Source organism: Cervus canadensis, chromosome 27 (genome assembly GCF_019320065.1).
Source record: "Cervus canadensis isolate Bull #8, Minnesota chromosome 27, ASM1932006v1, whole genome shotgun sequence".
Lineage (NCBI taxonomy): Eukaryota > Metazoa > Chordata > Mammalia > Artiodactyla > Cervidae > Cervus > Cervus canadensis.
In genome coordinates, this window is record NC_057412.1 from 29,731,269 (window position 1) to 29,745,251 (window position 13,983).

The following is a 13,983-nucleotide window of genomic DNA, read 5'->3' on the forward strand; positions in this document are numbered from 1 at the left end:
TTTAAAAATGTTTGAGCTGAGGTGATCAATTTGGATCTCACATCAGCATGCTCACTACCCTGGACCCATGAGACTCTGCCGCCACCTGTGGCAGAAAACATAAATTGAACATGAAGGCATTAAAAGCCCAAAGAAAACACACAATGTTTAACGCTGAAAATACATAATTGTTCTTTGGGCAAATCTCCTGGAATCATGTGATCCCCTAATTTTCTACTGAATGCACAATAGATGTGTAGATTTATTTATTAATTCATATAGCATTAGGGAAACAGGTTAAATAACATCTCCAAGATATCCCTTCTCTAAGTTCAAAAAAGAAAAAAAAGCAGCTCAACAATTGGCCTTTCTTTAAGGCATCTCATTTTTTTTTTTTTTCCCCTAGCCCACAGGGCTTACCTGTATTATTGATTTAGAATCAAATAAACTCTCAGGACTTTCTGTTCTTCCCTTCTTAGGTTGTGGTTTCACATGCAAATGAATTTCATTGTTTTAACTGACAAAAAGTCAGTTAAGAAAAGACATTCAAACAGGTGTTTGCCTTATAGGCATATGATATCTCAGGCCTTATCCCTTTTATCCCTTGTGGCTAGATTCCCCAGACCCTGCTGAGTCAAGTTAAGTTAGCTTAGAAAAATTTCAACTCTGTGTACCATTCACTGACAGAAGCATTGAGTAATGAATAAAAGAAACCACAGGGAGTAGTTTCAGTCTTCAGTTTCTGTCATGGGGAAAAATTCATCACAAATTGTTAGATACAGGACCATCACTTTTAAAACTATGAATTAAAAGGCCGCAATCAGCTAATTGAAATCAGAAGAGAAATGCTTAAATAATGTATAAAGTGAAAATCTTGGTGGAAACTATTTTTAAAAAACTTTATGTTTTTTTTCTTTTTCTTCTATAGCTTGAGACATCCCCAGAAAGTAACGACACAGAAAAATAACCAGGATAAAGCTAGTATACAAAAATAAAAGCAAAAATTTCCCAAATACCACAGAACAGAAATGGACTAGTCAAGTAGAATAGCTAAACAAAACTTGTTTATTATATTACCCATATTATGAATTTTTTGAGATGAAACATTATATCATATGTATTCATTTTTTTTTTTTTTGCTTCTAATTGATAGCAATGATATATACACATAGAACCTAGACAGATTTGTGTATCGCTCCTTTCCCAAACAGAAAATGGAACTGAATTCAAATCAAAACTCCACTAGATTTAGGGACACGCTTTTAGAATATTGATCTTTGCCCTCCAGAATTTCAACTTGAATGTTCTGGGGAAATAATATAATATGACAAAGGCTCTATTAGCAGTCTGAATAAAGAGACTGAGAAAGGAAAGGAAACAATGTAATGCTTCAGTTAAAAATCATGGAAGTCCTGTTCAGTATATACTGATATGTAACAAATTACCCAAAAACTCAGTAGCTAAAAACAACAACATTTTATCATCTCATAGTTTCTGTGTATCAAAAATCTGGGTACAGCTCAGCAAGGTCTTCTAATTCAGGATCTCTCAAAAGGCTGCAGTGAAATGTTGGCCAAGGCTTGGGAGGTAGCTCATGTCTCCAATGAGAATAGAGCCACCCCTAACCTTGCTTTGACTGTTGGTAGGACTTAGTTCTTCAAGGGATGTTGTCAAATGGAGGACCTCAGTTCCTTCCTAGCTGTTAGATGAAGACCTCCCTCAGTACATTACCACAGGATCCTCTCCAATACAGCAACTTTCTTAATGAAAGTCAGCAAGAAAGTTGGCTAACAAGACAGACATCATCTATCTCTTGTAACAATCATGAAAGTGACATTTCACCAACTTTGCTGTATTATATTGGTTAGAAGTGAGTCACTATATCCATGTCACATTCAAGGAGATGAGATTTACAAAGTGCCTGGAAAACTAGGAGTTGAAGATCAGTTTAGTCCATTTTATAAGCCTGTCTACCACAGATTGTGGGCAGGAGGAGAAGCGGACGACAGAGGATGAGATGGTTGGATGGCATCACCGACTCAACGGACATGGGTTTGGGTGGACTCCGGGAGTTGGTGATGGACAGGGAAGCCTGGCGTCCTGCGGTTCATGGGGTCGCAAAGAGTCAGACCTGACTGACTGAGTGACTGAACTGAACTAAATTACCACAGAAGACTTCAAACTAAAAGTGATTTTCTTCTCTGAAGATATGTAGCAAGCCACAAATACATTTCTGAATGCTATTAGAAAAGTTAATGACAATGCTGATTTCATTAGTAAAAGAGTCATGATGGTAACAATAAAAGTTTGTTTCTTTGCTTTTTTCTGATGAGATGGTGAGATTTAACTTGGCTAATCTCATTTTTCTGAAGATTTCTTTAAAATATCTCTCTTTTTTTTTTTTTTAACTCTCAATAGTTGTAATGAAATGCCTTTCCTCAGTAAAACCAAATTGACAATCGCAAAATTTATGGAACTTACTGAGCACCAAAATCCTCCTCTAAAAACATACAGCCCTTTGGAATTTTGTAGAAATGATAACTAGTCAAAAACGAATTTGGCTCACTGAATTGTGTGGAATTTCTTTTAAAAGAAAGAGTAAACATGTATGATTTAATTGGTGTTCATGAAGCTAGAATAACAATGCAGAAGTAAAACCAAAAAGAAATATAAAAAGGAGAAAATGAATCAAAAGGCATCAAAAGAAAGAAAAATAAAACTAAAAGGTTATTATTTGAAGTCTAAGAAGATAAACTTTTCAAGTCAAGCTCAGTTAAAAATGTTATTAATACATCAGTGTTTCAAAAAGATAAGTAAATAATGAACCCCTTTATGCTAATAAAGTTTTAAACTACAGACATAGTAAATAATTTTCTATAATAGCAGTTTTCATATGCTTGGTCATAAGACCAAGCACATTGGTCTTATGAATTCTGCACTAAAAATTATTGAGGACTCCAAAGAGCTTTTATTTATGCAAGCAATTTCTATCAACATTTACAGTTTAAAAATAAAATAGAATTGTTAAAGCACATGTATTAATTACTTTTATAATATAAAAAAACACATTGCCTATTTATAAATATAAATAATGTATTTTGCAAAATAGTAGTTGTAATTTTCTAAAACAAAAAATAGTAGTGAGAATACTGTCTATGTATCTTTAAAATTTGGATTAATATCACATTAGATCTGCTAAAATATCACAGTTCTTTCTCTGAAACCTTGAAATATTCTACTGTAAACTTATGAGATAAAAAGAATGAAAAAAGATAAATAATATTTAGTATAGCATAATTGTGAAAATATTTTTTTTACCTCACAGATCTTCTGAAAATTTCTGCAGAAGCTCCAGGGGTTCTTAGAACACATTTTGAGACAAGCTGTTCTACAGAAAAAAATATACAAACAAATTTGAGTAAAAAAAAAAAAAAACAAAACAAAACAGAAATGACTAAATCTGTCACCTTTAAAATATTAGCAATCAAAATCTTCTGACAATTTCATTCCTACCCAAAGGGGACAGGGCAGGTAAGATGCTAGATCTAGACAACCTTTACTAATTTGTCTACAACAGATAACCCTGAATTTGTAGAAAATAAAAGATAATCACTCTATGTGGTCAGCATAACTCTAATAAAAAACACAAGCAAGGTTATTGCAAGGAAATAAAATTTCAGCTATCTCACTACTAGAATTAATGAGAGTTCACTGGGGTTTATGAATATGAGATCAGCATACAAAAATGAGTAACATATATTCTACCAATTTATCTATTTAGGTATTACAATGAAAGTGAAAGTAGTAGTTGCTCAGTTGTGTCCGACTCTTTGTGATCCCATGAACTGCACACTGCCAGGCTCCTTTGTCCATGGAATTATCCAGGCAAGAATATTGGAGTGGGTAGCCATGCACTTTTCCAAGGGATATTCCCAATCCAGGGATCAAATCTGTGTCTCCCACATTGTAGGCAGATTTTTTACTACCCAAGCCACAAGGGCTTTTTTGTGGCTCAGATGGTATTACAATAGGGGAAAATAACATAATTTTCAAAAGCAATATAAAACACTTGGTATCTGGATAGAGCTCTAATAATGGGTGTCCCTTTATGAAGAAAATTAAAACACAGTGTTGATGGATAACAAAAATGTCTAAAAAATGTACCCCATACCTTTATGAAAGGAATCAATATTTAAAAGCAAAATGATTTTGCACCAAATTATTTTATGGATTAATGTAATTCACATCAATATTTCAACTTTTTCAACTACTTAAAAAATGAAATTTGACAGACTATTTCTGATATGGTCTTGCTCACTATCAAAATCTAGGAGCTGGAGAGAAAATGCAGAGTCTCAGGCCCTATTCCAGATCTACTGGAATCATCCAGACCACAGATGCTTTACATGGACACTAAAGCTTGAGGAGCAGCAATTTTTCAGAAATCTAAAAATAACCAAACTAGTCAAAGAACAGAAATAACAAGAATTGTAGGTTCTTTCCCTATAAGATATCAAGACTTAATATTACTAGGATAACATTTAAGGCAAAGGAGCATTAATACATGAATAGATCATCCCATGCAACAAAATATATAGTAGAAATAAATCCTAGTTTATATAAATATCATGATATTATTATACAAAATAGATGAAACTTTACAATCAGTGATGATGTCATTTAGTAATAGTCAGTAATTATCTTTGAGATAACTATATGCATATGTGTGTATGCACATATATGTCACATATATGTGTGTCAATAGTAAAAGTAATTAAAGCAAATATTTTTCTGAGTTTTGTGAAAGGAAGGATCCACTATATGCATTAGTCAGCTTAGGCTACTATAACAAAATACTGGTTTAAACAATAGAATATTATTTTCTCACAGTTCTAGAGTCTAGAAATCCAAGATCAACTTTTAGCAGATTTGGTTTCTGTTGAGAGCTGTCTTTCTGGATTGCAAATGGCCACTTTGTCCTCACATGGCTTTTCCTCAGTTTGAGGAGGACACAGGAGAGATCTTTCATCTTTTTATAAGGCTACCAGTCATGTCAGATTAGGGCTCCCCCTGTTATGAACTGAATGTTTGTGTCCCCCAAAATTCATATGTTGAAGCTCCAACTTCCATTTTGACTGTTTTGGGGGAGAGGACCTTTAAGGAGGTAATAGATTGAGTCATAAGAGTAAGACCCTGATCTGATAGATTAGTGTCCTTATAATAAGAGACACTGGAGAGCCGGATCTCTTTCTTTGTGCACACATCGAACCAAGATAGCATATGTCAAGATGGAGGTCACGGTTACACAATAGAAGAGGCCTCAGGATGAAACCTAACTTACCAGCACCTTGAATTTGGACTCCCAAGCCTTTATAACTCTAAGAAGTAAAGTTTTGTTGTTTAAGCCACCCAGTCTGTGGCTTGTTATGACAGCCTGAGCAGACTATTCTTTTGAGCCATTCTTTCGAGCTATTAAACTTTACCTCCTAAAGGCCCTATCTCTAAATATATCACATTGAGGATGAGGGCTTCAACATATAAATTTTGTGGGGATGCAATTCATTCTCTAATACTATACAGGATACAAGAACACAAAGTAAAACTTAGAATATTTATTAATATAATTGTGTCACATAAAGTAATCCATAAAACCAATAAGTATACCTTAAACAAAGTACCATCCATAGATAATAAGAAGATACTTTCAAAATTTATAACAAATAAAAAGTATTGAGAAGATATAAATAACTGCTACAAATCAATAATAAAAGACAAATAGCTGAAAAGGAAATATGTGCAAAGGATATAAAGAGGAATTAGCAAACAAGAAAACACAATGGCCAATAAACATGAAAAGACTCAACCATTTTGCATTTCTGTAGGGAAATGCAAATTTTGAAAAATGAGATTCTTTTAATGCTCAGGTGGTTAGCAAAATAAAAATGAGTCTGGCAACATCAAATATTTGTGGGATGTCAGAGAAAGAAAACTCTCATACATTTCTGTTGAAGAGTATAGTGGTAGCACCACTTAGGTTAGAAGTTTCAGTCACCCTAGGATAATTGAACACAGGCATAATCTGTGACATAGCCATTACACTTTCATTATATACCTTACTGAAATTCTCTCCCCTATTGAGAAGAAAACATGCACAGGAATGAGCCCTGAAATATTGTTTGTGGAGGTGAAAAATTTGAAATAATCCAAATGTCTCCATCAGTAGTGAAATCAATATATAAATTGCAGTTTATTTATGCAGTGGAACACCACAGAGGACTTAAAAGGAGTGAACTAGACTCTATATAACCAACATACATAGCCTTTTAAGCAGAATGTTAAATGGGAAAAAAAGCAAGTAACAGAATGTTTTCCTGAGTAACATGAATTTTATGCAACTTCTGTGAAGGTAGGTGCAAGAATCACAAAATCTAGCAGAATGAGTCATTTACTTAATTCCTGCTTTCAGGGACAACCTTGAAGTTCTGTTTCTTATTTTTTTAGGAGAAAAGCTTTCTTTTCTTCTAAAAGAAAATGGGGGTGGGGGTGTGGGGGGAAGCAGGGTAGAGAGCAAGGGTAATATCTATGCTGGTCTCAGATTAGCTGTCCTTGACTGTCTTGGGTTTAACCATAGCACAGAAACATAATAGTGGTGTCCAGATATGTAGCTGCTAAACCCAGAACTAATGAAATTCAGAAAACAAAGGTCCATGGGTATGCTGATCTCTATGCTTCCAGATAAATGTCCATTATTGCACTTAGGGCATGCTCAGATAGGTGTTACCTATGAATCCCATTCCTGGTTATGTCTATAATGGTTTTATCTTTTCAAATGGATTTTCTCATGATTATGCTTGACCCTCATGATTTAATGAGGTATTTCCTCAATACAGAGCATTTTCAGAGAGGTATTAATCCTTCAAGTCCTAGAAAAGCCTTGTGTACTTAAAATGGAGGCTAGGGTTAATTAGTTTGTGACTGGCCAAGTAGGTGAGCAAGAGAGAGACTCCCACAAAGGTCAAGTATATAGCCCAGGTTTGTTCTCAGCAGTTGCAGAAACTGGGGAAGTGGCTATACAACAGTTTCCTAAACCAGCTGCTCTGACTCTCTGCCAGCTTCAGGAAACTAGAGCAAATTGCTAAAAATGGGAACCTCCAAGTTTCTTGGAGAGACTTAGCTACCTTTTAAAGGGTTTACCCCATTCCTCCTAACCTGTGAATGAGAGGGGCTGAAACCAGTGACAAAGGAGCATTTTCACTGAGATGTCTTTATTTCAAGATGCAGGCCTAATTCATTCTGTCTGCCCTCTGATGGATAAAGATAAGAGGCTTATGGAAGCTTCCTGATGGGAGAGACTGACTGTGGGGGAAATTGGGTCTTGTTCTGATGGACAGGGCCATGCTCAGTAAATCTTTAATCCAGTTTCTGTTGATGGGTGGGGCTGTGTTCCCTCCCTGTTATTTGTCCTGAGGCCAAACTATGGTAGCAGTAATGAAGATAATGGCAACCTCCTTCAAAAGGATGGTGCAACCACTGTTGTATTTAGTATCCCTAACCCTGCAGCAGGTCATTGGCAACCCAGGTCTCCACAGAAGACTCCTGGACACTAACAGGCAAGTCTGACTCAGTCTCTTGTGCAGACACTGTTCCTTTCTCCTGGCTCCTGGTGTGCAAAAGGTTCTGTGTCCTCCAAGAGTTTATTTACCCAGTTCTGTGGAAGTTCTGTAATCAAATACCACTGGCTTCCAAAGTCAAATTCCCTGGGGGTTCTCTGTCCCTTTGCCAGATCTCCAGGTTGGGAAATATGCTGTGGGCCCTAGAACTTTCTTAACAGTGTAAGAATTTCTTTGATATAATCGTTCTTCAGTTTGTGGGTCCTCTGCTTGGCAGCTCTATGGTTGGGCTAATGGAAACCTCTTCCAAGAGGGCTTATGCCACATGCTGTGTGACCCAGGTCAGCTTCAGTCAGAGCCCCTGCCCCCGCAGCAGGCCACTGATGACCCATGCCTCTGCAGGAGACACTCAAACACTCCAGTGCAAGTGTTGAAGAAAGTAGGGAAAACCACTAGGCCATTCAGGTATGACCTAAATGAAATCTCGTATGATTATACAGTGGAAGTGACAAATATATTCAAGGGATTAGATTTGATAGACCTCGAAGAACTATGGAGTGAGGTCTGTGACAGTGCACAGGAAATAGTTGTCTGAGGAGGCCTTACAAATAGCAGGGAAAAGAATAGAAGCAAAAGGCAAAGGAGAAAAGGAAGGATATATCTATCTAAATGCAGAGATCCAAAGAAAGTAAGGAGAGATAAGAAAGCCTTCCTCAGCAATCAATGCAAAGAAATAGAGGAAAACAATAGAATGGGAAAGACTAGAGATCTCTTCAAGAAAATTAGAGATACCAAGGGAACATTTCATGCAAAGATGGGCTCAATAAAGGACAGAAATTTTATACATTTGACAGAAGTAGGAGGTATTAAGAAGTGACAAGGATACACAGAAGAGTTATACAAAAGAGATCTTCATGACCCAGATAACCACAATGGTATGATCACTCACCTAGAGCCAGAAATCTTGGACTGCAAAGTAAAGTGAACCTTGGGAAGCCATCACTACAAATAAAGCTAGTGGAGGTGATGGAATTTCAGCTGAGCTATTCCAAATCCTAAAAGATGATGCTGTTAAAGGGCTGCACTCTATATGCCAGCAAATTTGGAAAACTCAGCAGTGGCCACAGGAATGGAAAAGGTCAGTGTTCATTCCATTGCCAAAGAAAGGCAATGCCAAAGAATGTTCAAACTACTGCACAATTCCACTCATTGCACATGCTAGCAAAGTACTGCTCAAAATTCTCCAGGCTAGGCTTCAACAGTATGTGAACCGAGAACTTCCAGATGTTCAAGCTGGATTTAGAAAAGGCAGAGGAACCAGAGATCAAATTGCCAACATCTGTTGGATCATAGAAAAAGCAAGAGAATTCCAGATAAACATCTACTACTTCTTCATTGACTACACTAAAGCCTTTGATTGTGTGGATAACAACAAACTGTGGAAACGTCTTCAAGAGATGGGAATACCAGACCACCTGACCTGCCTCCTGAGAAATTTGCATGCAAGTCAAGAAGCAAAGGTTAGGACTGGACATAGAAAAGTGGACTGGTTCCAAATTGGGAAGCAAGTATGTCAAGACTGTATATTTTCACCCTGATTATTTAGCTTATATGTAGAATACATCATGTGAAATATCAGGCTGCATGAGGCACAAGAAGGAATCAAGATTGCTGGGAGAAATATCAATAAGCTCAGGTATGCAGATGACACCACCCTTATGGCAGAAATCAAAGAGAAACTAAAGAGCCTCTTGATGCAACTGAAAGAGGAGAATGAAGAAGCTGACTTAAAACTCAACATTCAAAAGACCAAGATCATGGATCTGGTCCCATCACTTCATGGCAAATAGATGGGGAAACAATTAAAACAGTGACAGATTTTATTTTCTTGGACTCCAAAGTCACTAAGGATGGTGACTGCAGCCATGAAATTAAAAGACGCTTGCTCCTTGGAAGGAAACTATGAAAAACTAGACAGCATATTTAAAAGACATTACTTAGCCAACAAAGGTCCATCTAGTCAAAGCTATGGTTTTTCCAGTACTCATGTATGGATGTGAGAGTTGGACCATAAAGAAAGCTGAGCACAGAAGAATTGAAACTTTTGAACTATTTTGTTATAGAAGACTCTTGAGAGTCCCTTGGACTGCAAGGAAATCTAATCAGTCAATCCTAAAAGAAATCAGTCCTGAATATTCATTGGAAGGACTGATGCTGAAGCTGAAATTCCAGTATTTTGACCACCTGATGGGAAGAGGTGACTCATTGGAAAAGACCCTGATGCTGGGAAAGATTGAAGGCAGGAGAAGAAAGGGATGGCAGAGAATGAGATAGTTGGATGGCATCACTGACTCAATGGACATGAGTTTGAGCAAGCTCTGAGAGTTGGTGATGGTCAGAAAAGCCTGGCATGGTGCAGTCTATGGGGTCACAAAGGATATGACTGAGCACTGAACTGAACTGACAGGCCTAATTCAGACCATTCTATGGCAAGTTACTGTTTTAATGCCAAAGTTTTATAATACTCACCTGTGTAACAAAGCATTCCTGGAATTTCCCAATTTAAGCCCAGCATTCTGCATGCTACCTGGTAGCATACTCATTTTTAACCTGCCACTCTGTTCCTGAATCTGTTTATCAACCTTGATTCCTCTCTCAGCACTGATAAGAACACATTATGCAGATGTCTTGAATTAGTTTTAAGTTGTAATTGACAGAACTCTTGAATTTGAGAAGATAAACACTAAATAAATTGTATTTTTACCCTTTTTAAATGTTGTTGGCATTTCTGTAAATGTCTAGAGGAGAAAAATCACAACCATTGAGTAGTTTTTTTTTTTTATTTAAATCATGGAGGCTAGTTATTTGTTTAATTCTAAATATTAATTTGAAAAGTTTTACACCAAAAAGTTCAAACTTTCATAATAAACCAACTTTAATTATTTTATTTTCTACTTGAATGTGAAATGCTTGTAATTTTTTAACAATATATTAAATATTGAAAAAATTAACAGACCTTATATTTATCTATAATTATGAATAATTTATTATTGCTTGGTTGTCATATGCACTGCTTATCCTTATTTTTACACTCTTTTATCAAAGTTTACTACAATTGCTCTAACAAATTAATTTGAAGAAATTTAAGGAAGAAATCATAGGCTAATTATATTTTCTAGTTACCAAGGACTATTTTGAAGAAAGAAACACTGTTTTGCTATGATGCCATTGATAGGAAATATGTAACTTTATATTAATTTTATATTGTATATACAAAAAAAAATTCTCCAAACACTTGAAAGTACTTTTTTTTTGTTATTCAGTTCTTATGTTTACCAGCAAAATATTTTTATTTAACATTGTTGTTGCCATTAGCATAACATTTAAGCATAATAATGTTTGATTTTTGCCTTAATTTATTTACAGATCACCTGACTTGCTTTCTAAAATACATAAACCAACCAACCAGTCAATCAATCAGATAAGTATTACCCTGGTACCATAATTTTTCTCTGCTCTGACTTCTCTTTTAATAATTTTGTACTCAATTGAACCAAAATAAAGGGAATGCATTTTCTACATTGTGACACTTTAATGGAATTTTTTGACAAATATTATCTCTAAATATAAACTTCAAATGTTTTCTTTTTACAGCGCTGATGAGCAGAAAGCACAGAGTGTCTAAAATATCATACCCCACTACTGCCAGGCTGGTTTTTTCTTGATCAGTGTTTCAGGCACACTAGATGTATTTGAATATTTGAAATCTTGGGTTTACTTTTTTTCTTGTTTTTAGATATTGAGGACTTTGAAAAAATAGTGACCATTTTTAATTTTTTTTTTAAAAAATCTCAGTTTAACACTATTATAGAAACCCCTTTTTTAATAAAATAATATTATAACATAGTTGAACTATTACCTGAACCATTATATATACATAAGAAAGACATTTCAATAGAATTAAATGGTATAAGCTTACAAGTGTAGATGAGCCAATGGATCTCAATTTTCATGCTGTTCTAATTGATGGTTTCAGCTTGAACCCCTCTTTTGTATTCAGAATCTGTTTTTATAATATCAATTGGAAAGATTGTCATAATGATAGAAACAGGATTAAGTTCAAGATGGTAGAATAAAAATGAAGCATTTTTCATTCCTGCCATAAAATAATAGGAACCAAAGTATAAATAGATCAAATCAACATTAATTAGAATGTACTTTGGAGTCTTCAAAGAAAATATGTTACTGTATAGATCTTAAAACACTGGTAGCACAGATGAAAAGAATTTCAGTGGAAGGAATGGTAAAGCTTCATGGGGTGAATAATCATAGCTGATTTTAAGAGGTGTGGGTGAAAGAGCTGTTTGAAGTTGAAGATTTACATTGCAGAGTACTAGAAGATGAATTCTAGATAGCTATGTTTGGAAAAGACTGAAAGTCAATCTTAAGCATTTCTGTCTATCCTATTTAAAAGGATCAATACATGATTGAAAAATAACTATGAAATACTATTGGTGAAGATATTTTGAAGGATGAAAATAGTTGAATAAAGAAGACCATTAGAAACTATATGGCCGTTAAAGTTTAGCTAATTAGGACTGGAATTAGGGCTGTAGTACTGAAAACTGAAAATAATTGCTACATTGCTACTTTATTTTGTTTTATGCTTGAGAAATTATGTTTAAGGTTAAAAAATTACTAATTTGATATGAGGTATAGAAAATAGTGTTTATATAATATTCAAGTTATTACTAGCTGTCATAGCTCAGTAGGTAAAGAATCTGCCTGCAAGGCAGGAGACCTGGGTTCGATTCCTGGGTCGGGAAGATCCCCTGGAGAAGGAGGTGGCAATCCACTCCAGTATTCTTGCCTGGAAAATCCCATGGACAGAAGAGCCTAGCGAGCTACAATCCATTGGGTCGCAAGAGTCAGACACAATTTAGCGACTAAACCACCATAATAAATAAAATCAAATGGAATGTTATTTTACACTCAAACAATTGTTCAGGAGTTACTGGTGAGTGAGTGACTTTCTTCAACATGATAACTTAGGTTTACATATTTTTTCTTTCATTAAGGCCCTGGAGATCTCTAAATTCATCCTGTAGAAAGGTAAACGAAATGTGGAAAAGATGCAATGCTTCTTTAAACCTCAGTTCAGAGCGATATATATATATATCAGTCATATACCAATGGAATGTGTCCTAGATGCAAGGAGAATGGGAGATAAATTCTGTGGCTGGGCAGTTAGTTTTCAGCACAAGCCCCCTCAGTGTATGGAAAGGGGAAGTATGAATTTTGGTGGCTAGCAAGCCATCAAACAGAAACATTAGCCAAATATCTCAGTTTACATAACCATTGACAAGAATCCAGATGACATAACTCCAGTCATTGATTTATTCATTCATTTTGTTATTGTTTGCATAGCTTTCATTTTAGGCAAGGCACTGTGGTAGGTGCTATGGATAAATTGTTGAGACAACACAAAAATCACATTCAAACTGAATGGCTACTCTGCTTTACCATATTAAGTTATATGTATTACAATGAATTTGTTCAGAAGCTACAACTCCTAATCCATTGTTTTTTAGTTGGTAGCTAAGCTTGCAGATTTGAAGTCAGGCAGAGATCATATAAATTAATAGATAACTCTGTCACTTAATGACTCTATGGCTCTAAGTACTTTGTTTATAAAGTTTATACCTCATTTTACTTATTTAGAAAACCAAAATAATGCTAATAATTTCCATATTAATTCATTTATTCAATAAGAATTTATTGAGCCATGCACACCTGTGGCATGCTAAGTTCTGAGGATATGTGAGAAAATAATATAACCTAAGTATCTTGTTTCTTAAGCACTTCCCAAGTGTGACAGTGGTAAAGAATTTGCCTAACAATGCAAAAAACAGGAGACAGTGGGTTTAATCCCTAGGTCAGGAAGATACTCTGGAGGAGAAAGCAATGGCAACAGGCTCCAGTATTCTTGCTTGCAGAATGCCATTGACAGAGGATCCTGGTGGGCTATAATCCATGGTGTTGCAAAGAGTCAGACATGACTTAACATGCATGCAGGCAGGCAGGCATCTAGGTTCTTAGTGCTTAAATTACAGATTAAGTTGGAGAAGGAAATGGCAACCCACTCTAGTATTCTTGCCTGGAGAATTCCATGGACAGATGAGCCTGGCCAGCTATATTCCATAGAATCACAAAGAGTTTTACACAGCTGAGTGACTAACACTATAGATGAAGAATCAGCTGTTGTTATGTAGAGGAATGTGAATCACAGCAAAGGATACAGAGAATGCCAGCCTCTCGAAAGCTTGATGTTTTAAATAGGGTAGTCAGAAAAGGCCTCTCTGGTTAGTTGACATGTGAGCATAAATCAGAAGGA